Genomic DNA, 23,099 nt, shown 5'->3' on the forward strand with positions numbered 1-23,099 from the left:
AGATCACTGGCTGATTACCTGTTCTGTTCATTCCCTCTGGGGCACCTGGCACTGGCCACTGTCAGAAGACAGGATATTGGGCTAGATGGACCTTTGGTCTGACCCACTAGGGCCATTCTTATGTTCGAACAATTCAACGTGATGAGTCAACTGATAGGGCTAATGCTGCACAGCTTCTAGGTTTTATTAAAGAAAGATTATTTTTGTGTAAAACTGTGCCAGGACACACAGCAGGAGAATGCTTATTTAAGACATTTCAGGAAGCAGTCAAAGATTTTCACAGTCAGTGGGTGTGATATATTGTTGTCTGCACAGATGGTGCCAAAGCAATGACAGGTAACAATAATAGTGTGGTGTCTCACATATCCAAAACACTATACCACTTACTTCATGGCTTTGCTGTGCTACACACCATCACAGTCTTGCTGCTAAAAACAGGTCTAAAAAAAATGGTGCCAGGTCCTCCATCAATTTGCTGCTGGGTAAATTTAACAGAAGGTTGTTCAGGGAAGTCTCAATGTTTTGCATTGTTTGTATGAGCAGACATGGGAGATTTACTGCTGATCCAGCTTCTCTACTTACAGGCATCTTCAATAATTCACCTTTGTGGCTGTAAGAGGTCTAGACTCACCCCTGTGGCCCCCCCTTCTGGTCATCCAGGGAATTAGCTCACCAGCCTCTGGAGCGCCCTCTGCAGGCCGGTGATCTGCCTTGACCTCTTCTCTGGTCTCCGTGTCCCTCCCAGGACTCCAGTGCCCCTGGCCCTGGGTGCTGTCCCCTGGCAATACGCACACATGCTAGGTCTCCCCACCCACTAACTCCACCTCACCTCAGGATAAGGCCACTGCCAGTCACCAACTAGCCCCCACTCTCTGGGGTAGACTGCAGTATAGGCCACTCATCATCGGCAAGGTTGGGTTTGGACCTGCTGCCTTGGCCTAGCCCTGGGCTGTCCTCTGCAACCCCCAGTACCCTTTAGCCTTCTCCTAGGCCACAGCTTGGGGCTTTCCAGGCTGGAGCTCCCCAGCGCCTCAGCCTTTCCCCAGGCCTGCTCTACTACAGGTACCCTGTGTCTATCTCCCTACAGCCAGGCCCTTCTCTTTCTCAAGGCAAAAAGACACTCTGGCCTGAGCACCGGGCTCCCTGCCTTTATAGGGCCTGCTGAAGCTGTTTGGGACATGGCCCCAGCTGCAGCCACTCTCCCTAATCAGCTCAGCCTTCATGCTGCCTGCTTCCTAGGCTATCTCAGGCCCTTCCAGCAGGAGCAAGTGTCCACCCTGCTACAGTGGCCTATTTAGCTTATATTGCTGACTTCTAAAGCTAAATGATCCAAACTCTTCTCCAGGGATAGAATATGCAAGATGGGGTAGAAATATTATTCAGAAAACTTAGAAATTGGTCTTTAGAGCAGAGAAATTTGAGTAATTTCTCTTGTTTTTGACTTTTGAATTGTTGAGCTGCTCAGGAGCAATCAGGAACTCATTAAAAACACCTCTGAAGGAACATAATTCCCAGTTGTGGGAATACTTCCCTGATGACCCACAAAGGGGAAAGAGGTAGATCACAAATGTGTTGAGACAAGAAACTGTTTACTTAGCAGCACTGCAAAACAAATTGTGACAAGACCCTGCTGTTGATGGTCTCTAATCAATAACTGATCAGATTTTGGCTGTCTCTGAAAAAAGGAGCATCCAACTTTCATTGCAGAAGCTTTGAAAGTTTTCATCCCAGGTTCATTCTCCTGTCTCTGAGTCAGGGGGTATAACAGTCAATTGTGGATTGAAAATTACTTGAGACTGTGCATTTCTCCAGTTTTATGTTGTGTGTGACTACCATGTGTCATCAATACAGGCTCATCGGTCACATCCAACTGTAAGTATATTGTCTCTTCTTTTATCATAAAATTTGCTTTTCAAAGTGTTATAGTAGTTTGTTTTTTAATTGTAGTGTTGACAATTTCACCCACTTATGGTTAAGATCTTGAAAATGAGGATATTATCAAAACACTTCTTAGTCGGGAAAGTGGGTCACTAGTTCTGAAAGTTTGGGAAAATAGGTTTTAGATCCTACTTCTTTTCTTTTGTAGCACTCGTTTTTCCAGGAGAATTTCAGGTTCCCCCCACCCCAGTAGTTTGGATGCTGAGGAAGACTTTGCTTAGATCTACGTTTGCAAGGAAATCCTCTTCATATACAGGAATTTATCTTTCTGACTATACATGAGGATGGTCTTGACCTTCATGTATTCTCACTCACATGCACCCACTCACTCACAGGCATTCTTCCAGCTCCTGACATGTCAAAAAATCAGTGACCCCTCAGCTTCTCTGCAGGGCGAAGAACATGGCTGCCAGTGCTACCAGGGAGAGGGGGACAAAAGGAATATTTTTTGGCCAAGAAATCTTCAGAGGGCACCAAATGTACAGAGTTATCCACTAAGAGAACAGGAGCACTTGTGGCACCTTAGAGACTAACAAATTTATTAGAGCATAAGCTTTCGTGGACTATAGCCCACTTCTTTGGATGCAGAGTTATCCACTGTGAAGCAATGGAAGTGACAATGACAAAATATTGACACAGTAGCCACAAGTAGACTCCTGGAAGGTTGTTTGTTTTTTAAGTAGCAACATCCAGGGGCCTCAAAGTCTTCACTTGCCCCCGGCCAATAATGGGATCCTAGAACTGACCCTACTGCTATACTCTTCAGTTCTTGCCTTTCCTCATAAGAAAGCAAGAGCAGTGCCTGGCCAACTCTGTCTCCATTTTTTTTCCTGTTCTGTCTTGAAAAAAAGAAGTGGTCTTGGGGTTCTTACATAGAAGGAGCAGTTGGCTATGAATAGGGAAGTGGGCTTTTCAAGCCCTGGTATAAAGGGCTCTTAGAACTCATCTGAATTATTACAATCACAGAAGTATAGGACTGGAAGGGAACTCATTAGGTCATCTAGTCCAACTGACTGCATCTAGTCCAGCCCAAGGCAGGACTAAGTAATAACTAGACCATTCCTGACAGGTGTTTGTCTAATCTATTCTTCATGTTAAAAGGCTATGTGGTTACCCAAAAGTAGAAAAATAATGTGATGTTTCTTGATATATAAAGTACTGTACAACTTCATCTTGTTCCTGTATGCTTGGAAATGGTATCTGACATGAGAACTTACTTTGCCCTTTACATAGAATAATTTCTTTACAGAGGAACAAAGGAAAAAGACATTGTTTATAAAACCTAGTCACTCAGTACATAAGGGCAATGATAATATATTTGACAGTGGGTCAGTGAGCCACATAAATACACCTAGGGCTCAGTTAATTGGGCCAATGGGGGAAACAGTTAAAAATGTTAGTTGGTTTTATAGATATATCAGGTAACCTGTTGTAAAGGAGAATTAAGAGGCAGGATTGGGATAAAGAAACTGGGAGATTATTATTTATCAGTTGCCAAAAATATACTTGGGGCCCCATTGTAAGGGCTAAGTGAGATATGTTTATTGGAGCTCCTTGGTTTGGCAGCAATGCCATTTCCAGTAAGCTCATTTAAATACATTTTTATAAAGGCAGAGAGAAAAAATAAGTATTCATTCTGTACAAAAAGTCTGAAAGTACCTTAAGACACACCTTTCAGTCCAGATTCTTTAAATCTGCTTTGAAATAATTGCTTTTGAAATGTTCCCTCTGGTCATAATATGCCCCACATGTTACACAGTAATATTAAACAGGGCTTTCAGCATTTGGATATGCTTGAAGGTCATGTCTTCAAAACGTTTTTTAAAATTCTAAAATGGAGATACCATCAAAACCATGTGCATGCTATGAGGCAGCTGCCCAAGACACCAAATCCAAGAACAAATGCATGCAATAAATCCATAGGGAGCCCTGTAAAGAATACATTTCAAAATATACTGTGGACATGCTCTCCTGCTCCTGTCAGGTTGAAAGAAGAGAAGGTGAGCAGTGAAGGCATTTGGCAGAATAGGAGCTGAGCAGCACAGCAATAAGGAAAAATACTGGCGACCATAGGAGATTTTAAAATGTTTAACCACTGTTCTCCCAGGCCTCTGCTCAAATGAACAACTTCTGATTTCTTAAAATGGATCACTCCTTCCTAAAATATTTTAAAACAGTTTTTCCCCCAAAAAATTATCAAAGATCTGGGATTCCCCATCCCCACAAGTTTGTTCTTTTAGCCCCATGCTTATTGCTTCTTCTCTTTTTACTCAGAGTATTATCATTATTTCCAATTTAAACACAGTGAGAAAGTGTGGGGGAAAAAAGACATGATGTAAATAAAGTACATCTTTACTGTAGAGGAAGTCTGTAGGGCCAGTTATTCAGATATGTTCATGTGTGGCCCATGTCAACTGTCTGCATTGGATATACTCCAGGTTTACACTATTGTTTATGATGCTACACTTGCAATTTATTTGCCTATCACTATTTTGCAAGCATAATGTTGTTGCAGATGTTTAAAAAGCTGGGCTTTAGAGTAAGTGTTCTCACGTGTACTCAATATTAGACCCTGGCATCAGGATATGATGTTTCAGGGATCTTCATCAAAGGAAGGCCAAGGACAGGGAAGGCCTGTTACTCAATGAGGGGGTAAAACAAAATAAAATGTGGAAATGGCAGAAGTTCTACATTACTTTTTTGTTTCAGTTTTTACAAAAAAATTTAGTAGTAATTGGTCATGTATAAGGCTATGATTTTTTCCATGGAGGTCACGGAAGGGGTGAGGGACCCAGGAGCTCCAAGCCATCGCAGGTGGTGAGGGTACCCCGGAACTCTGAGCCACCAAGAATGGCAGGGCCCCCAGAGTTCCAAGCCTCCACAGGGCTGGGGGTACTTCAAAGCTTCTGGCCACCACAGGTGGTGGGTGTACCCTGGAGCTCTGAGCCCCCACTGGTGGTAGGAGCCTCCAGAGCTCAGAGCATCCCCCACAGCTGCCTAACCCCACAGGTGAGCTCCCCATTTTGTCAGGGATCTTTTTAGTAAAATTCAGGGACAAATCACTTTCTTTATTGCCCACGACCTGTCCTTGACTTTTACAAAAAATATCCATGACAAAATATTAGCCTTAGTAATGTACCCTAATGAATGCCAGAGAAAATTAGGTAGGATGAGAAGCTAAAATAGGGAAAGAACAAAACATTACTTAGACAAGTTAGATATCTTCAAGTTTCCAGGGCCTGATGAAATACATCCAAGAATGACTCAAGGAACTAACTGAGGCGATATCTGAGCCATTAGTGATTATTTTCAAAAAGTCGTGTAAGGCGGTTGAGATGCCAGAGGACTGGAAAAAGGCCAATATAGTGCCAATCTATAAACAAGGGAATAAGGACAGCCTGGGGAATTACTGACCAGTCAGCTTAGCTTCAATACCTGGAAAGATAATGGAACAAATAATTCAGCAATCAATTTGCAGACATCTAGAAGATAATAGGTGATAAGTTACAGTCAGCATGGATTTGTCAAGAACAAATCATGTCAAGCCAACCTGATAGCTTTCTTTGACAGAGTAACAAACCTTGTTGATAGACAGGAAGTAATAGGTGGTATATCTTGACTTTAGAAAGTTTTTGATACTGTCTCACATGACCTTCTCATAAACAAACTAGGGAAATAAATCTTAGATGGAGCTACTATAAGGTTGGTGCATAATTGGTTGGAAAACCATTCCCAGAGAGTAGTTATCAGAGGTTCACAGTCAAGCTGAAGGTCATTTTGAGTGGGGTCCTGCAGGGATTAGTTCTAGATTCTGTTCAATATCTTCATCAATGATTTAAATAATGAAATAGAGAGTACACTTATAAAGTTTGTGGATACTAAGCTGGGAGGGGTTGCCAGTGCTTGGGAGGATAGGATTAAAATTCAAAACAATCTGGACAAACTGGAGAAATAGTCTGAAGGAAATAGGATGCAATTCATTAAGGACAAATGAAAAGTACTCCAATTAGGAAGGAAAAATCAGTTGCACACATACAAAATGGGAAATGAGTGCCTAGGAAGGAGTACTGCAAAAAAAAATAAATCTGGGGATCATAGTAGATCACAAGCTAAATATAAGTCAACAGTAACATTGTTGCAAAAAAAAGTAAACATTATTTTGGGATGTTAGCAGGATATAAACAAGACACAAGAAGTAATTAATCAAATATTAAAGGTCTAGAAAACATGACCTGAGGGAAGATTGAAAAAAATTGGGCTTGTTTAATCTGGAGAAGAGAAGACTGAGAGGGGACATGATAACAGTTTAAGTACATAAAAGGTTGTTACAAGGAGGAGGGAGAAAAAAAAATATTGTTCTTAACCTCTGAGGATAGGACAAGGAGCAATGGGCTTAAATTGGAGGAAGGGTGGTTTAGGTTGGACATTAGGAAGAACTTCATAGCTGTCAGGGTGGTTAAGCACTGAAATAAACTGTCTAGGGAGGTTGTGGAATCTCCATCACTGGAGATTTTTTAAGAGCAGGTTAGACAAACACCTGTCAGAGATGATCTAGATAATACTTAAGCCTACCTTGAGTGTAGGGGACTGGAGTAGAAGATCTTTCAAAATCTTTTCTAGTTCTACAATTCTATTATCTTCTGTATTTCTTGCTCATCATTTACCTTTATGCACAACTCAGTACTCCAGCTGAGAAGTGCTGGAGTCCAATCTTTTTCAGACTACAAAGGCTCAAACTAATGGCTAAAAACCTCTCAACCACTCTGCCATTTTTCTGGGCTCTGTCTTCTTCTTAGCTACTCAGAAATCTCCCCACTCTAGCCTTGAGGACTGGTCCCTCAGACTACATCTCTCTGAGGTGTCTGTTGTCCTGCAGCCTCTGGCTCAGACCCCTTCAGATGAGTACTCAACTCCCAAGTTTTCCTCCTTTAAGGCTGAACAGTCTCCCTTTTATATGATCCATATCCTTTAAATTATCACCTGATACCGCCCAGTTCCACAGCTTTGGCTGTAAAGCAATTAATTAGGTACATCTATTGCACCTGTGCTGTAATTTATTGGCTATTCCAGCCCATGATGGAGTTTCACCCCATCACAGTAAGTGATTTGTATTATTGAAATAGGTTAGAAGCCAGTCGTGGAAAAATCTTTTCACAAATTTTTGATATCTATAAATGCGGTATCAAAATATCTACCTAATTGTTTTATTTTACTACTAACGTGAATGATTTGGATTACAGGCTCTACTAGCAGTCATTTCAGTTGGTTTATAAATACTAGATAGACTACAATAGAGAAATGGTGACAGCTGAAAAGAAATCTTAAAATTTCAACATAGCAATTTAAAAATATATTTTCATTTTAAATTTTACTGGAAGTGTGTATAAAGATAAAGGATCAGTCTTCTAATAGCTCCCACTGGCTGGATGAATGGAGAAAAGAAATGAGGGGAAAATATTAAAAATCCATTATGTTTATCTGGAAAAGTTGTTTGATATTGTTAAGCTTGGCAGGGTAGAGTTTTCTGTCACATAGGCAGCTAGGCACATTTGTCACCAATTCTGTTGCACTTAAATATTAAACAGCAGCACAAGAACCAAGCATATATATCCATAACAGAGAAAATGGTTAAAAAATGGACATCTGTCCTCTTTGCTGCATTTTTTTTTAAATGAGAGTCTTTACTTCTGCTTTTTGTCATGGCTCTATTGGCTTGTAGAAGAGAAATGTCAAAAACCCTTTTTAAGAAGATGAGAGCTTAATCTTTACTGTAGTATTAATCTTTCCAAAGGTTTTCCATTCAGCTTGGATTCCCCCCTTTACCTACATCTTCCTGTTATGACATAATGCTACATTTGGTCAATGTAAAAATATTGCAGAAACAGCTTCTGCTCCTTTTGCACCAAGTGTGAGCTCTTCTTCCTTCTCTGGTCATACTAAACCCACTTTGGGTGTCCTGTGTATTTATACTGAAACCACTTCATGTCAAGGCCCCTCGTAGAGCGTCAGGAGCTTGATGGGGGTTCCCAGTGAGAACAATGAGCGGGTTGAGAGCAATCTCAAATCTCTTGTCTTCTCATTCCAGGTTTCTGCATTATCTTCCACTAGCAGGGGATGGACTTGATGAGTTAAGAGTTATTTTCCATCTCCATTTTCTATTATTTTAAATATTTTTCCATTGAGGCTGCAGAGAATGTTAGAAATTGTGTGTGGATCCTTATTTAACCACACACTTTAATCCACTTTTCCCTGTGTTGGTCAAATATAAATGTCAATTAAGTGTTGGTAATGATGAATTTCAGAAAGGTAGTGTCTCCTTTGGTCCTTCCTCTGTTCAGGCTCTCAGGACATCCTGATTACACACAGGAAAAAGTCTTTCTACAGAACACAAAACCAATAAGTAATGAGCTATTGTACTCAGCAGTTCTCTCCTGAATTGCCATTGCCAGCATGTTGTGGACACTTTTGAATCCTGTCTGCTCTTGCAGCTGGTCAAAGTTCCAAATTTATATAGCATTGTAGGTAAAATACTAATAAATAGTTCTAAATTTTCTATCTTCATACTGAAAAGAAATCCAGAAAAATGTCTGGTCATACTAAGGGCTTGTCTATACTGCCCTGCAGTGCAGACTATGGAGGTGTGAATGGCAGCACACACCAAAGTGTTGGGCTGTAACTCCCTTATGTGGATGCTGCAGGTGTAAACATAAAGGTTCCTACTTTGCATTAAAATAGTCCTTTCACACATGGGGAGTTACAGCTCAGAACTGTGGTGCTCATTGATATTCACACTCTGTAGTCCAAACTGTGAGCAGAGCAGAGACAGCCTTAGTGTATCGGATTGAACTACTGCATTTCATTTCAGAAATTTGACAAAGTGAGTTTGTGCGCCACCACTTAGGAAAACTTAGGGACAAAATATGAAAAGGAGAGGAATATTTCAAATATAAGGGCTCATGAGCCAATTTTTTCTCCTAAATTTGTTCAAGTGATTTGGACCAGCTCCTAACACTTCCTGATTCTTGAAATGCAGCTAGTATTGCTGGTTAAATTTAGAGCTGGTCAAAACCTGGAATTACCATCTGATGAAAATTCCAAATTCTGACATTTATTTTTCTTCCAAATTAGCACAAAATACTGAAATATGAAAATTTTCTAGGAACTGAACATTCTGAAAGATTTCAACTAGAAATTTTCTGTCAAAATAAAGCACTTCACCCATTTCCAAAGCAAAATGTTTAATTTTGCTTTGTCAAAGCATTTCATTTCGGCTTAGTTCAACATTGGCACTGTGCTGCCATAATGCTTTATGGGAGTTGGAGCTCAGATACCTCATGTTCCCATTCTCCTCTATGGGTCAGACTCTACATTTCCTGTGATGCCCCACTGGAGGGGAGACTTCAGTGCATCATCTAAGATGAAATTAAGTCCCTAGGAGATAATGGGGGGCATGAGGCACTTGAACTCAGGTGGACACAAGTTAGCATTGAATGAACCACTAGGATGATCAGAGGAATGGACAACCTGTCGTATGAAAGGAGACTAGAGGAGCTCGGGTTGTTTAGTCTGACAAAACGAAGACTGAGGGGGGATATGATTGCTCTCTTTAAATATATCAGAGGGATAAATACAAGGGAGGGAGAGGAATTATTCCAGCTTAGTACTAATGTGGACACGAGAACGAATGGATATAAACTGGCCGTGGGGAAGTTCAGGCTTGAAATTAGACGAAGGTTTCTGACCGTCAGAGGGGTGAAATATTGGAACGGCCTTCCGAGGGAAACGGTGGGGGCGAGGGACCTGTCTGGTTTTAAGATTAAGTTAGATAAGTTTATGGAGGGAATGGTTTAATAGTAAAACATATTAGCAAAGGAATACCAAGCAATGGCAAGTAAATAGTATAATGGCTAACAGGAGTCAGGCTGGAGACTCTTGCCTACATGCTCGGGGTCTTACTGATCGCCATATTTGGGGTCGGGAAGGAATTTTCCTCCAGGGTAGATTGGCTGAGGCCCTGGAGGTTTTTCGCCTTCCTCCGCAGCATGGGGCAGGGATCGCTAGCAGGAGGGTTCTCTGCCAATTGAAGTCACTAAAACACAGGATTTGGGGACTTCAACAGCAGAGTCAAGGGAAGGGGTAGGGACGGTTTTGTGGCCTGCAGCATGCAGGGGGTCAGACCAGATGATCATAATGGTCCCTTCTGACCTTAAAGTCTATGAGAACCATAAACTAAATGTTCTGATTTAGTTCAACATAACACAATGTTTCAATTTGCGATGACCCAACTTGAAACAAAATATGTCATTTCAGTTTGACAGAAAATTGAAAAGTTTCAGCAAAACTGACACACAGGGGTGCTATTTCACAATGAATGGCAGAGGAACTGGTACGAGAGACATTTATTTTATTAAGACGACACGCATACTTCGAAAAATTTGGATCCTACCCAGACGGAATGGCCTGGTAACAGTTCCCATCAATTCAAAATATTCCTCAGAACTATTATGATAAAAAGTTTTCAAAGGTGTGTAACTCTGCAATACTTACTTGTCACAACCCCACAGAAAAAAGTGGTGCTGAGCCTAATAGACTTCCCCACCTCCCAATTTTAATAGAACATATTTGCCTGGAAGGAATTTAGAAGAAAAGTTAAAATGTCTATACACTCCTTTTCAACTTTGTTATTTGCTCTTTGCTTGCAAACAGACTAGTTTCAGTGAAATATGGTTAGATTCGTAGGGTCCGTTCTTTCAATGATTGCATGTATATTTGTGAGAATGGGCCATCTCCTCAAAAGAAAGAAAGTTAAGCCCTTATTAAGCACGAAAAATTTAATCAACATTGCTGTCACTTTTACTTACACCTAAAACTTTGTGAAAAATTCAGCTAGCACTATCACCAGTTGTTGCATAAGAAACTTTGAACTCAGGTCTTTGTAGGTAACTTTGTAAAGAATGAAAATAATTATTTGAAAAGGAAATCCTGGCAGGATAGTGCACTTTTCACACCATTCAGGCCGTTTGGAGCACAGACTAAAAGGACTGATTCTTTTTTCTACATGGAAAAAATGTGTTGCTTTGGCAGAGATAATGGAAGATTAGAAGGTGCATTAGAAGTGGGATTGAAAGAATGACTATGTATTGTTTTAATTTTGTAATGTTTAACGAATGCACTCCTTTTGTAGTGCACAGATGGTGTCTCAGAAGACTTTTCTGTCTAAATATCTGAAATAAATAGTAAATAATGGCATTATCATTATGCAAAATCAAAATGATGAGAGGCATTCAGGTACATGAAAGTACAACAACATAACATTTTAAAAGCCTTTAACAGAGCCAACTTTCATCTATAAAACTTGAAAACAAAATCAATTCTGCTTAAAAATAACATAAGTGATCTAGTAATTGAAGCAATCTTTACAATACAGCTTGTGCAGTGACAGAAGGAAATGCAAGACATTTTTTATTTTGCTGGGGAATGGCTCAAAGGCAAAGTGAGCTTAGCCCTCTGAGACCTGCAATAACCTACAATGAGGGCCACAGCCGTCACACAGAAAATATAACAGATAGAAGCATGGTTGCCTGACTTTCAGATACAGGTTGCTGAACAGATGCCTTTAATATTGGAATTGCTTTATTTGTCTAAGTCCATGGGGTTGCTTTTGTACATATGCCATTTATAAACCAATGTAAAACACCATAGGGAAATGAGTAAAGTTACAAATGTCAACAAAATTCAGATTTAGAAAGGATAATGTGATTACCGAAGTTACCAGTATAGACTGAGACATAACTGTATCCTTTAGCAATGCACTGTATATATCGCACATTATCATGAGGTACAGTACAATTGTTCAAAAGCATACATGAAAAATCTATTCTAAAAACTCCATCTGCTTTGCTAGAAAGGTCAGCCTGCCTGATAGGCAACAAGTCACCATTTTTGGTTGCCAGCTGTTAGACATGCAAAAGCAGGAACACCAGTATTGTGAGAAAATCACTGCACAGAGCAAAAATGAAGATGGTTATAAATATTTTAAAAGGCAAAAACAATTTAGAGAAGAACTAAGCTATCCAAAGGTAAATTATGTAGAAGCAAACAAGGGTTATTTCAAATTTATCAACCCCAACAAAATAGCATTCACACACATTAACATTTTTTAAAAAGTAACAACTGGTTCACATATATAAAATATCTACTTCATGGGTATAGGTAAGCTTGACCAGTTCAACCAAATGCGACAGATTCAATTTCCACCTAGTGGTACATTATGTACGTCTTTAACACATTTGGCATTTTAAGGGTTGGGGTTTAATTCTGGTCTCACTGAATTCAATGGCAAGATTCCTACTGATTTCACACTATGCATGTGCTTAGGAAAATTACAGCTTTGTGGGGAAGGCAAAGGTTCATCTAGAAATTGAACTAAACTGTGTCTCTTGACACAGGAGGATTCCCTCTGTAGATGGGACATCCTAACAAACCTTTTCTAGCTATAATCACATTGATTCTACCAAAAATTACTTTCCTCTATCCAGGGAGGAGCACAGTTCAGCCAAAACTTTTGTCTGTTTTAAAAACAAAGCTATATTTTCTGCAATAAAAGGGTATTAATGTACAGTAAGCGAAAAGGAGAGTTGGCCTCTTATTTAGTGTCATCATTTTCTATCTGGAAAGGGAAAAATTATTCTCGGTGGAAAATCTGAGAATGTCTGGCACTGTTGGAGGAAGGGAAAGATAAAGCAAAGTTTCTGTGACTGTTATATTGTATGTTGGGATACCTACTGCACAGTATATTGCTTTGCTGGAGACATGGATTTGAAAGACGTAAGTTCAGATGCATCACAGAAGTTAACTTGATAGAGTGCCACACAACTGATGATGGCCTTAAACTACTTTCTAAAGAAGGAAGGATGGCCTTGTGATCTGGAAGCTTGAAGACCTAGGTTTGATTCCCACTTTTCCACAAACATCATGTGACCTTGGGCAAGTCCTTCTCTGTGCCACAGTTCTTCACCTACAAAATGGGGGAAATATTTCCCCACTTCACAGAGGCATTATGAAACACTCAGCTACCATACAGATGAGTATAGGAATCTAAGACTGGCAAATTTATAGACAGGTTTGGGTGGTGGACCTGGAGAGAAATTAGTCTGATATGTGGGTAAGGAAATAAAGTTAATTATCAATCATTTGTTTATAGCAGAGGAAAACCTAAGCCCTCCTTCCCTCATGGCCTTCTACTCAGGGTTTCAACATGTTTTAATTTGTCAAAACATTAACTGTTAGCCATAGTCCAACATTTTTTCTCCAACAGCTAATAGTGGAAGCCCCACTATTTGGGACATTTTCAGCTACATGGGACAAAATACTTAGGAATAAACCATGGGGGATTAGCCTGCACTCGTGGAAATTCCAGTGGACATTCCACCCCCCACCCATCTCTAACTACTCTAATTCTATAGTAAAATAAAGACAAGAGACAAGGATTGACTTTGTATCAAATGGGTTTCATTTAAACACTCAGATTATACCTGCTAATGGCTATATCACCAGGAGTTTAAACTATTTAGGAAGGGGAGAAAGGGAAAACTTCCTTTAAACTTTTGCTTTACAGGAATCAATATTAGGGATAATGTCATTCACTATCTTCTTTCATAATTACAATTAGGGTGTAAACAGTATTTAACAGAATATGTAGATTAAATCAAACTGGGAGATATAGAAAACCAAGTGAGGACAGAAAAAAAGGAAAGATACTTCAAGAAATGAAACATTAGCAATAATAAATAATAAAACTTTGAAAACTTCAGGTTAATATATCTGCAGAAAAATAATCCAAAACATATTCAGAGGGAGGAACATACACGCAAAAGCAGTAATGCTGAAAGACACCTGGAGATGGTGAACAGGCAATTAAACATGAGTTTGCACTCCAGTGTGTCAGTACAAAAGGCAAATGCAATTTTAGGTAAAGATGCAAAGGCATTACATCACAGAGTAGGGAAGTAATAACCCATGGTTCAGGTGCAACAGTGCCCGGAATATTGTGTTTATTTCTGGACATGTTTTTATCAGAAAAATATTGACAAATTGGAAGGAGTTCAGAGAAGAGTGACTAAAATGATCAATATGGTGTTGGGAATGATTTGTGTGGAAAGATTAAGAGAGTTTACTATGTTTACTTGGCTTAATTACAAACAGGGAGTGAGAGGCATGATAAAACGATAAATATTTGAAAGGTATAAAACCCAAGGAGAGAAAGGAATAATTTAGACCAAGGCAAGGAGGTATAATTATTTTCCCTTTTATTACTTCATCTCATTATTCTTAATTTTTCTGAATAGCAGAAATAAAAGTTATAAAAGTGATCTGTAGTAAACCATGGAATATTATCCCAAAGGAAGTGATGAAATCTCCACGATTTGGGACAGATGGACTGAATACAAACAAAAAATGTACTACTGGAAAAAATCCTGCATTTATGGGGGATACAGATTAGCTCTAATGGGTCTTAGACATCTCTTAATTCCTATGGAATAGATTTTGCCACCTTTCTCAGAATAAGTAGAACAGGTGATATTCATTGTGACTAGAGGTGCCCAAACCTGGTCTTTTGATTCTATCACTAATTCAGGGGGTTTTGTTGCTGTAGAGCTCATTTGAGCTTCTGACAATACAATATGGTCATTTTTCTTTATATACATTGCTTAGCACACTTAGTGCTATCCATTGTTTAGCATTATAACTTACAAGGTTTTGAGCCATCTATATACACTTTTTACCCAGTTGCAAACATTACACTATAAAAATGCTATAACAAAAACATTTTAATAACATAATAAAAGAGAATGTGTATATTATTTCAGTCCTATGGCTACAAAAGTGACACTACCAAGATGCACAGTGTTTACACACCTGCTTTTCTTTGCTATTAACATAAAAAATGCATACAAACTATAACTCCTCCTGCAATGCCTGGTAAACAAAACTACAGAGATACTGTTTATTTCCTTTTTAAAAGACACACAACACACAGATGGAGCTCATTCCAATTCCTTTGATTTAGCATTAGCCACAGACATGTTTATTCACCCAAATGGACTTTGGGGAATAAAATAACAGAATCTGTTTGAACACATGGATCTACAGAAATCATATTAGTAACTTTTGTAGGTCACTGAATGTTCTGTTTTCTGTAATATTTTTTTCTGCACCCATACCAGTTGGCTTTTGATATCTGTACCTGCAAACTGATTTCACATAGCCAATCACATGCATTAGCACAGTTCTTATCAACACACAACAATTGAAAGCAAGTCTGGAAAAAGACAATAAGGCCATATACTCATTATATTCACTTTGAAAGCATAGAAAATAGCTTTGGTAAGAAATATATACAGAAGCACACTTACTTCAAAGTAAATTTGCAACTTTTTCTAAGTAAATACCCTCCCAGCAATACTCTGCATTCCTCATAGTAGCCTGACTTCATATTACATAGAATGACAGGGACATATTTTAGAAAATTTAGAACCGACTTGAATATTATACATCTAAAGCTCTAGACAAACATGTTTTTAAAGGTTTGAGTTCCAATCTCTACTGTATTCTGAATAAGGGTACTCTCCCCTTGTTATTTTCTGAGGTTGTGATCACTTTAGTAGCTATAGCAATGGATCACAGAGCTATAGACAGGTAAGTAAAAGTAAATGTTTTATCAGAGGGCTGGATGGTTGGGAGGTGGAAGATTTCAGCTGTTAAGAGACAAATCTAATGAGGTGCAGAGCACTCTGAACTGCCATTTGAGCTAAGGGGAGGCTGAGGTTGGTTAGAACCTTGGAGGTCCATGGATGATCAGACCCTGATGCTGCAGGTCTATATCTAGACCATATCCTTCGATAGGAGTGCAGCTACTTTGTGACTGTCTTAAGCACTACATGGCATTAAATATTTTCTGAAAGTTCTAAACATTTTGAGAAATATCAGACTTCCTCTCATTCTCCTGTCTTTCAATTCCTGTGTAGAAACAGCCATGTGATGTCAAAACTGAAGCAGGAAACTCCGTGGTTTGACATTCAGGCACCATCCTTCCTTAAGCCAGCAACATAAATAAAATCTGGGTTTGTTTGTAAATAAATAAATTCCAGGGCAGGTGATAAAATGCACCCCCAATATATGCCTCATATAGCTGAAGGAAGGTAAGCTGACTTCAGTAGAGAACTAAAGCTGCACCAGAATAGAGCCTACAGCAGACAGGTGGTTCTACAGTTAAAGTTTCACAGGCACATATATTATAACTCCAACCCAAATTAGAAAAAATTACAAAGAATTTTCTCTTTCCTCCTGTCCCAGAAAGTATTTAGTACTGATGTACTTACAGAATTCCTAAGAGGAAGAAAAAAGAACACATTGCAAGTTATTTTAACAAAAAGCCATCTGATTGAAAATGCCTGTTCTTTTTTCAGTTTATCTTTAATCCAACCCTCGTTCTTGAACCAGATTCTTCAGAAACCCCACTTCTCCAGAAAATATTCTACTTGTCTTTTGAATTCACTTAAACTGTCCACTGTAATTGTCTTCTCTGCTAACCTTTTTCATATGTTCATTATCTGTGCTTTAAGTAGTTCTGCCTCAATTCCTTATTTGCTTCTTTCTTTCCCAGTTGTTCGATTCTGCCCGCTCAGTTTTTGACTTCATTAATAGTATAAAAAAAAGTCTCTATCAAATTACAATCAGTCTCTTTCATAATCATGCACTGAATGTGATTCTGCAAAGTTTAAAACGTTTATAACAGCCACAAATTTTCCTCAGATTGGAATGAATTTTTAAAAATCACTAACAACTAATATGGTTCAAAGCAAAGAGATTTTCTTAAAAACACATGAATGTCTTTATCCCAAAACAGAGATAAGAAAATGCATGTCTCAGTTCTCTGTGCCACTTTCTCTGCTGTTCTACAAATACACTGACATTTTATGAAACAGTGATCCATGCCACTTGACTATATATTTGTATGGTGATTTATCTCAGTTTACTTACATTACTCACAGTCAAATGTCCTGTCCAAGCTCATTTTTTTCTCTACCTGCTCCTATACCATATTTATTCTGAATGTAGGGCTAACTGTGCCCAATAAGCACTGGCTTGAGTAGAGGGAGCACCAGGGGAGCATCAGAAGAGATGTGCCTAAGGAAGGCACAATCACTCCCAAAGCTCTACAGGTCCAGAGGTTAGATAGTGAAGTTTGCACTCCCATGTGCACTTGCACATCCCTATGGGCTGTGGAGGGAAGAGGTGGAGCTATCACCCCACCTTTTTCCCTTTTCTCCAGGGGATACACAGCAGTGTCTTTGAAATCCCCCATACTCTGGGTCTGGCTGCAGTTGTGATTTGCTTTTATGTGTGCTGTGCAAGGGGGAGGTTTCTGGTTCCCCACCCCTTGAAGTCCCATATATACATACAGGCCAGCCACAATCTCTGTTAACCCAAACCTTCCCTTTTTCCACTGAATGCTGTTCAGTTACCAGTTACAACCCCAAAGGGGTTTAGTCACTAGCAAAAGGACATTCCAAGGGACATTGACTACACTGGTCTACAATTTTTGAGAAGTCGTCTGCTTCAGAGATAAAATGTGCTATTTATTATGTATTTTGATGTGCTGAATTCAAATATGACAATTAAAACAACTGATTGGCTACTGTTTCTAAGATATTTAAGTTTTTACATTTTATGTGTATGTATATTGTGTAGATAGTAGAGTTTTAATCATAAATTGTAAACCTAGGTCTTTTCATGTGTTTATGGTTGCTTTACATGATAATATTTCATCTGTCCTGATTATGTAACACTTTAAAAATCAGCAGAAGGGTTATATAAATAAAATGTATTATGAAACAAAAGGCAAAAAACTATTCTGTACATAGTTTAGTCCTATTCAGTGTCTACTCGGCGCTTCTTGGGCTTGTCTCTTGTATTCATTAAATGGAGCATCTCTTGTCACTGTCCAGCAATAGGCTGCAAGCATTGATGGGCTCCATTTGCCCTGATAGCGTTTCTCCATTGTTGCAATGTCCTGGTGAAATCGCTCGCCGTGCTCGTCACTCACTGCTCTGCAGTTCGGTGGGAAAAAATCTAGATGAGAGTACAAAAAATGTATCTTTATTGACATTTTTGTTTGCCTTGAGGAGGTTTTCCACCAACAACCTGTAGTTGTCTTCCTTGTTGTTTCCGAGAAAATTTATTGCCACTAACTGGAAGGCTTTCCATGCTGTCTTTTCCTTGCCACGCAGTGCATGGCCAAATGCATCAGATCGAAGAAGTTCACGAATCTGAGGACCAACAAAGACACCTTCCTTTATCTTAGCTTCACTTAACCTTGGAAATTTTCCATGGAGGTACTTGAAAGCTGCTTGTGTTTTGTCAATGGCCTTGACAAAGTTCTTCATCAGACCCAGCTTGATGTGTAAGGGTGGTAACAAAATCTTCCTTGATTCAACAAGTGGTGGATGCTGAACACTTTTCCTCCCAGGCTCCAATGACTGTCGGAGTGGCCAATCTTTCTTGATGTAGTGGGAATCTCTTGCACGACTATCCCAGTCGCAGAGAAAACAGCAGTACTTTGTGTATACAGTCTGCAGCCCAAGCAAGAAAGCAACAACCTTCAAATCGCCACAAAGCTGCCACTGATGTTGGTCATAGTTTATGCACCTCAAAAGTTGTTTCATGGTGTCATAGGTTTCCTTCATATGGGCTGCATGACCAACTGGAATTGATGGCAAAACATTGCCATTATGCAGTAAAACAGCTTTAAGACTCGTCTTCGATGAATCAATGAACAGTCTCCACTTATCTGGATCGTGAACGACGTTGAGAGCTGCCATCACACCATCGATGTTGTTGCAGGCTACAAGATCACTTTCCATGAAGAAGAATGGGACAAGATCCTTTTGACGGTCACGGAACATGGAAACCCTAACATCACCTGCCAGGAGATTCCACTGCTGTAATCTGGAGCCCAACAGCTCTGCCTTACTCTTGGGTAGTTCCAAATCCCTGACAAGGTCATTCAGTTCACCTTGTGTTATGAGGTGTGGTTCAGAGGAGGAGGATGGGAGAAAATGTGGGTCCTGTGACATTGATGGTTCAGGACTAGAAGTTTCATCCTCTTCCTCTTCCTCGTCTAACTCAAGTGAGAATGATTCTGGTGCATCAGGAACCGGCAGTCCTTCTCCGTGGGGTACTGGGCGTATAGCTGATGGAATGTTTGGATAATGCACAGTCCACTTTTTCTTCTTTGACACACCTTTCCCAACTGGAGGCACCATGCAGAAGTAACAATTGCTGGTATGATCTGTTGGCTCTCTCCAAATCATTGGCACTGCAAAAGGCATAGATTTCCTTTTCCCGTTCAACCACTGGCGAAGATTTGTTGCACAAGTGTTGCAGCATATGTGTGGGGCCCACCTCTTGTCCTGATCTCCAATTTTGCAGCCAAAATAAAGGTGATAGGCTTTCTTAACCATAGTGGTTATACTGCGCTTTTGTGATGCAAAAGTCACTTCACCACAAACATAGCAGAAGTTATCTGCACTGTTCACACAAGTACGAGGCATCTCTGCTCACTTTGGCTAAACAGAAATGTGTCCCTTTGCAAAATCAAACACTGACAAATAAGAGAGCACAACTCTGTATGATTTCTAGAGCTGATAGAGGGCAATTTGTTCAGCAGAGTGATGTAAGCTTTATTATGATTGCATCATCCATGACTTCTAGGAATAACATGATGCAATTCTTATCATGTATGATGCAATACCAGCTTCAGATTGCATCATTCATTGTTTTGCCTAAAAAGCAAGTACTGTCCAAACCCAGTCATAGATCCAGTCAAAGATGTATTTTAGTCATTTCTGGTTTAAATTGAGATCCCTTCCCTTTATAACTCACTTATCCTCCGCCATTCCCAAGTCAAGGGTCATATATACTGACCCAATAGCATATCTTGAAAACTAGAGCCAATCAACAATTTTAAGCATCATTTTCGTTCTCAGTGACCCAGAATTAGTAAAGTTTGACTACATTTATTTCAGAAGCATTTTGGCTGTAGAGCAGTGCTATGAGTCTTGTGTATATTCCATTAGTTAAAGATTACAGCCACTAACAGAATCTGATTTCATACACTTTACGCAGAGCAGAGCCACATGGATCCACCCTAAGTGCCAATGAGGGAATATGGCTTAGGTAAGGATAGCAGTATACTTACTGTTTACTTTACTTATCAGAAAAAGCTTGTCTGAAATAGTTTCATCACATGATTGTTTACTTAACTGTTTATTCTATTGCTCAGTAAAGCTCCGATCCTGCAATTGGATCCATCCAAGTGGACACTTGTGCCTGCATGGAACAATGCTCCGACAAGCACTTCCACTAGCCAATCTGATTGCAGAGTTGGGGCCACAAGGCGTAATTACTATGGGCTAGATCCACAAAAGGACTGGACACTTAAAGTGGCAGTTAGGTGCCTTAATACCACATTTAGATGCCACTGAGAGCCTCAAAACCCCTACTCAGGTGACCCGTAACCTTGTAGGCACCTAAGTTTCCACAATGAGCATGCACAAAACCACCTAAATCTGATACCGCCAAGCTGCTTGGCACCCTCACTTACACCTAAGCCCTGGCAGGATTCTCCCAATAGGCATTCCCCTGTCTATCTAGCCTATGGGGCCAGATCTGGTAGACATGCTCAGAGCACACCTCACCTACACAAAACTCAGCCAGGGCCAACCAGATCTCATGTGCACATGTGTTCCAGAATACCCAATAGTCGACTGCTTAAGGCACTCAGCTAGGATGTAGGGGCCCCAATTTCATTAAAAAAAACTTTAGCTGCTGCTGTTTAACATCCCCCAGAGTTACTGTTGGAATAGAAAGTATTTCATCACCATCATTATCCGAGATGAATATACCATCTGACTTTTCCCCCAAATATAGAACAGAAATATTGATGGAACACTTCTGCCATTTGTGCATTATTATGGACAATTTTACCATTTTCATCTAGTAACCATTGTTAGGATTCCTTTGGTTGTTTGCTTTATATACTTTGTAAACTTTAAAATATATGTATATGTCAACTGATTATTGTTGTCTGCTGACCATAGATTTAATCAGTGTAATCTTCTTTATTGATAACCAGGATTGTGGCTTTAGAGGCATGTAATAAAGTGTCCTTAAACAGTTAACAATTATGATTCAAACTTTTCTGTATAAATTCTTTTCTTCAGCTGAGTTGGCCCATAATTGTTTTCAGCATTGTGAAATTGGCCATTTTAATGCATCAAGTATATATCTCGCTGGTTTGGGCTTTATTTTGATCTGTTTCACATAACAAACAGATGTGGGGAGAAGGTGAGTTGTTCAACGGTCAGCTCAAATATGTGATATGGGAACTTCAGAGACCAACTTCTTTAATGAGTTACACCCTGTCTAATCTCATTGACCAACTCCACTGATTTCACTGAAGCTGCATCCATGTTGCTGAGAAAAGAATTTAGCCCATTGGGGTTTCACAAGCGATCTCAATCAGACACTCTTCAGGGCAGGGGCACCAATGTGACAGAGAAGAATCATTACCTTCAGTTTTTTAAGTAAGCACAAAATATGACCCTAGGGCTTCATTTTCTGACCTGTAGAGGAAAGCGACAAGAGATATTTCTGCTATTATCCATAAATATAAATTCCACAATCCCAACTGTTGGCCACAAGACAAGCCCTTTCCTATGCTAAAAAAGAGGGGAGATGCTTTCCACACAATTTGTGAGTATATCCTAATCCTACATCACCTTTAACCCCCCACCACCCCTCCAACAACAAGTATGTACCAAAATAATTCAGTTCTTCATTCTACTTTATATGTAAACTCTAACTGGTTTCACCATAGAAAACTTCACACAGACTACAAATGATTTTTCCAGTTCTGCCTGATTTTATGTCAGAAGCGTAACTGCAGCTGAACAGAAGCTACTTAAAATAAAAGTCAAAACAGGAAAAAAACCTTTTGATCGACCCGATATAATTTTCTATTTAATATTTACCTTCCTGGGAACTAACAATTTTATTGTTTTTTTTTGCTCTATTTCAGAATGAAAAAAAAATCAAAATTGCAGATTTTCTTGCAAAATCAGATTTCTGCCTAGCTGTAATTCCCAGGGTATCCACAAAGAATGGAAGTCTCTCTGTGTGATATCAGTTAAATAATAACTCAGTGTGTTTCCATGCTAGTTAAAGTTACAGACCTTCCTGCATCAAACTTGAGTCTAAGCTGGACTATAACTATCAGAAATGACCTGATCACGAATTCTTTGAACATGCAGTATTAAATCACCATTGCCTGTACCAAGGAAGATATAAGAATGAAAGCACAGCAAAGGAACACTGGTTGTATAAAGATGACAAAGAAAGCAACATATTACATATACTCCTCGAGCAAAATCTTGACTCCAATGAAGGCTACGTGAATTTTGCCATTGAATTCCAGAGGGCCAGAATTTCACCTCTGGAGCATGGACAAGAGAAAAGTGCATGATGGTTTATAGTTTGGTTTGGGTTTGACTTTTGTTCTTTTTGTTGTTGTACCTGACCAAATGGGAAATAGGGAGAAAACATCCAGAATCAGATTCAAACATTTTCTAATGAATTTAAACAAAATTTAAATATTCCTGAACCACCATAAAACAAATAAACAGATAAAAACAAATACTTTTGATTTTTTGCTTTGTTTTCAGGTTTTGTGCTTAACCTTTAACTAAACAGGTTTCTAGCAACTTAACCTTAATATATCTAACAGCAGTGGTATGCCTGCTCAGTGGAGCTGCAAACAGTAATCAATGTTTCTATATTTTGTCAAAGATTCTGTTCTCTCGCCTTGTATATAATGCTTTCAACAATTAGCACATTAAAAAACTGCCCAGGAACATGATGTGTTTATGTGTAGATATAAAGGCTGAAACTCCCTCTATGCAAAAACCTTGTACACCACCTAACCCCCATTTTGAGAGTTGCGAGGTCCCTGCATAAGAGTGAATTTCATCTTAAGTTATTTGTGTTCTCCTTTCTCCCATTAATGCTTTTTTCTAAGTAAGGGGCCAATACAATCCCTT

At 39.3% G+C, this 23,099-nt stretch overlaps 1 long non-coding RNA gene across 1 annotated transcript; it reads left to right on the forward strand.

Annotated features, from left to right (window-relative positions):
- Positions 1-1,244: 1,244 nt before the first annotated feature.
- LOC135984121 (uncharacterized) lies at positions 1,245-22,808 on the forward strand. The gene is made up of 3 exons (XR_010602030.1): positions 1,245-1,872; positions 20,128-20,178; positions 22,082-22,808. It is a non-coding gene; the product is annotated as an uncharacterized LOC135984121 (long non-coding RNA).
- The last annotated feature ends 291 nt before the right edge of the window (positions 22,809-23,099 follow it).

This window comes from Chrysemys picta, chromosome 5 (assembly GCF_011386835.1).
Source record: "Chrysemys picta bellii isolate R12L10 chromosome 5, ASM1138683v2, whole genome shotgun sequence".
Taxonomy (NCBI): domain Eukaryota; kingdom Metazoa; phylum Chordata; order Testudines; family Emydidae; genus Chrysemys; species Chrysemys picta.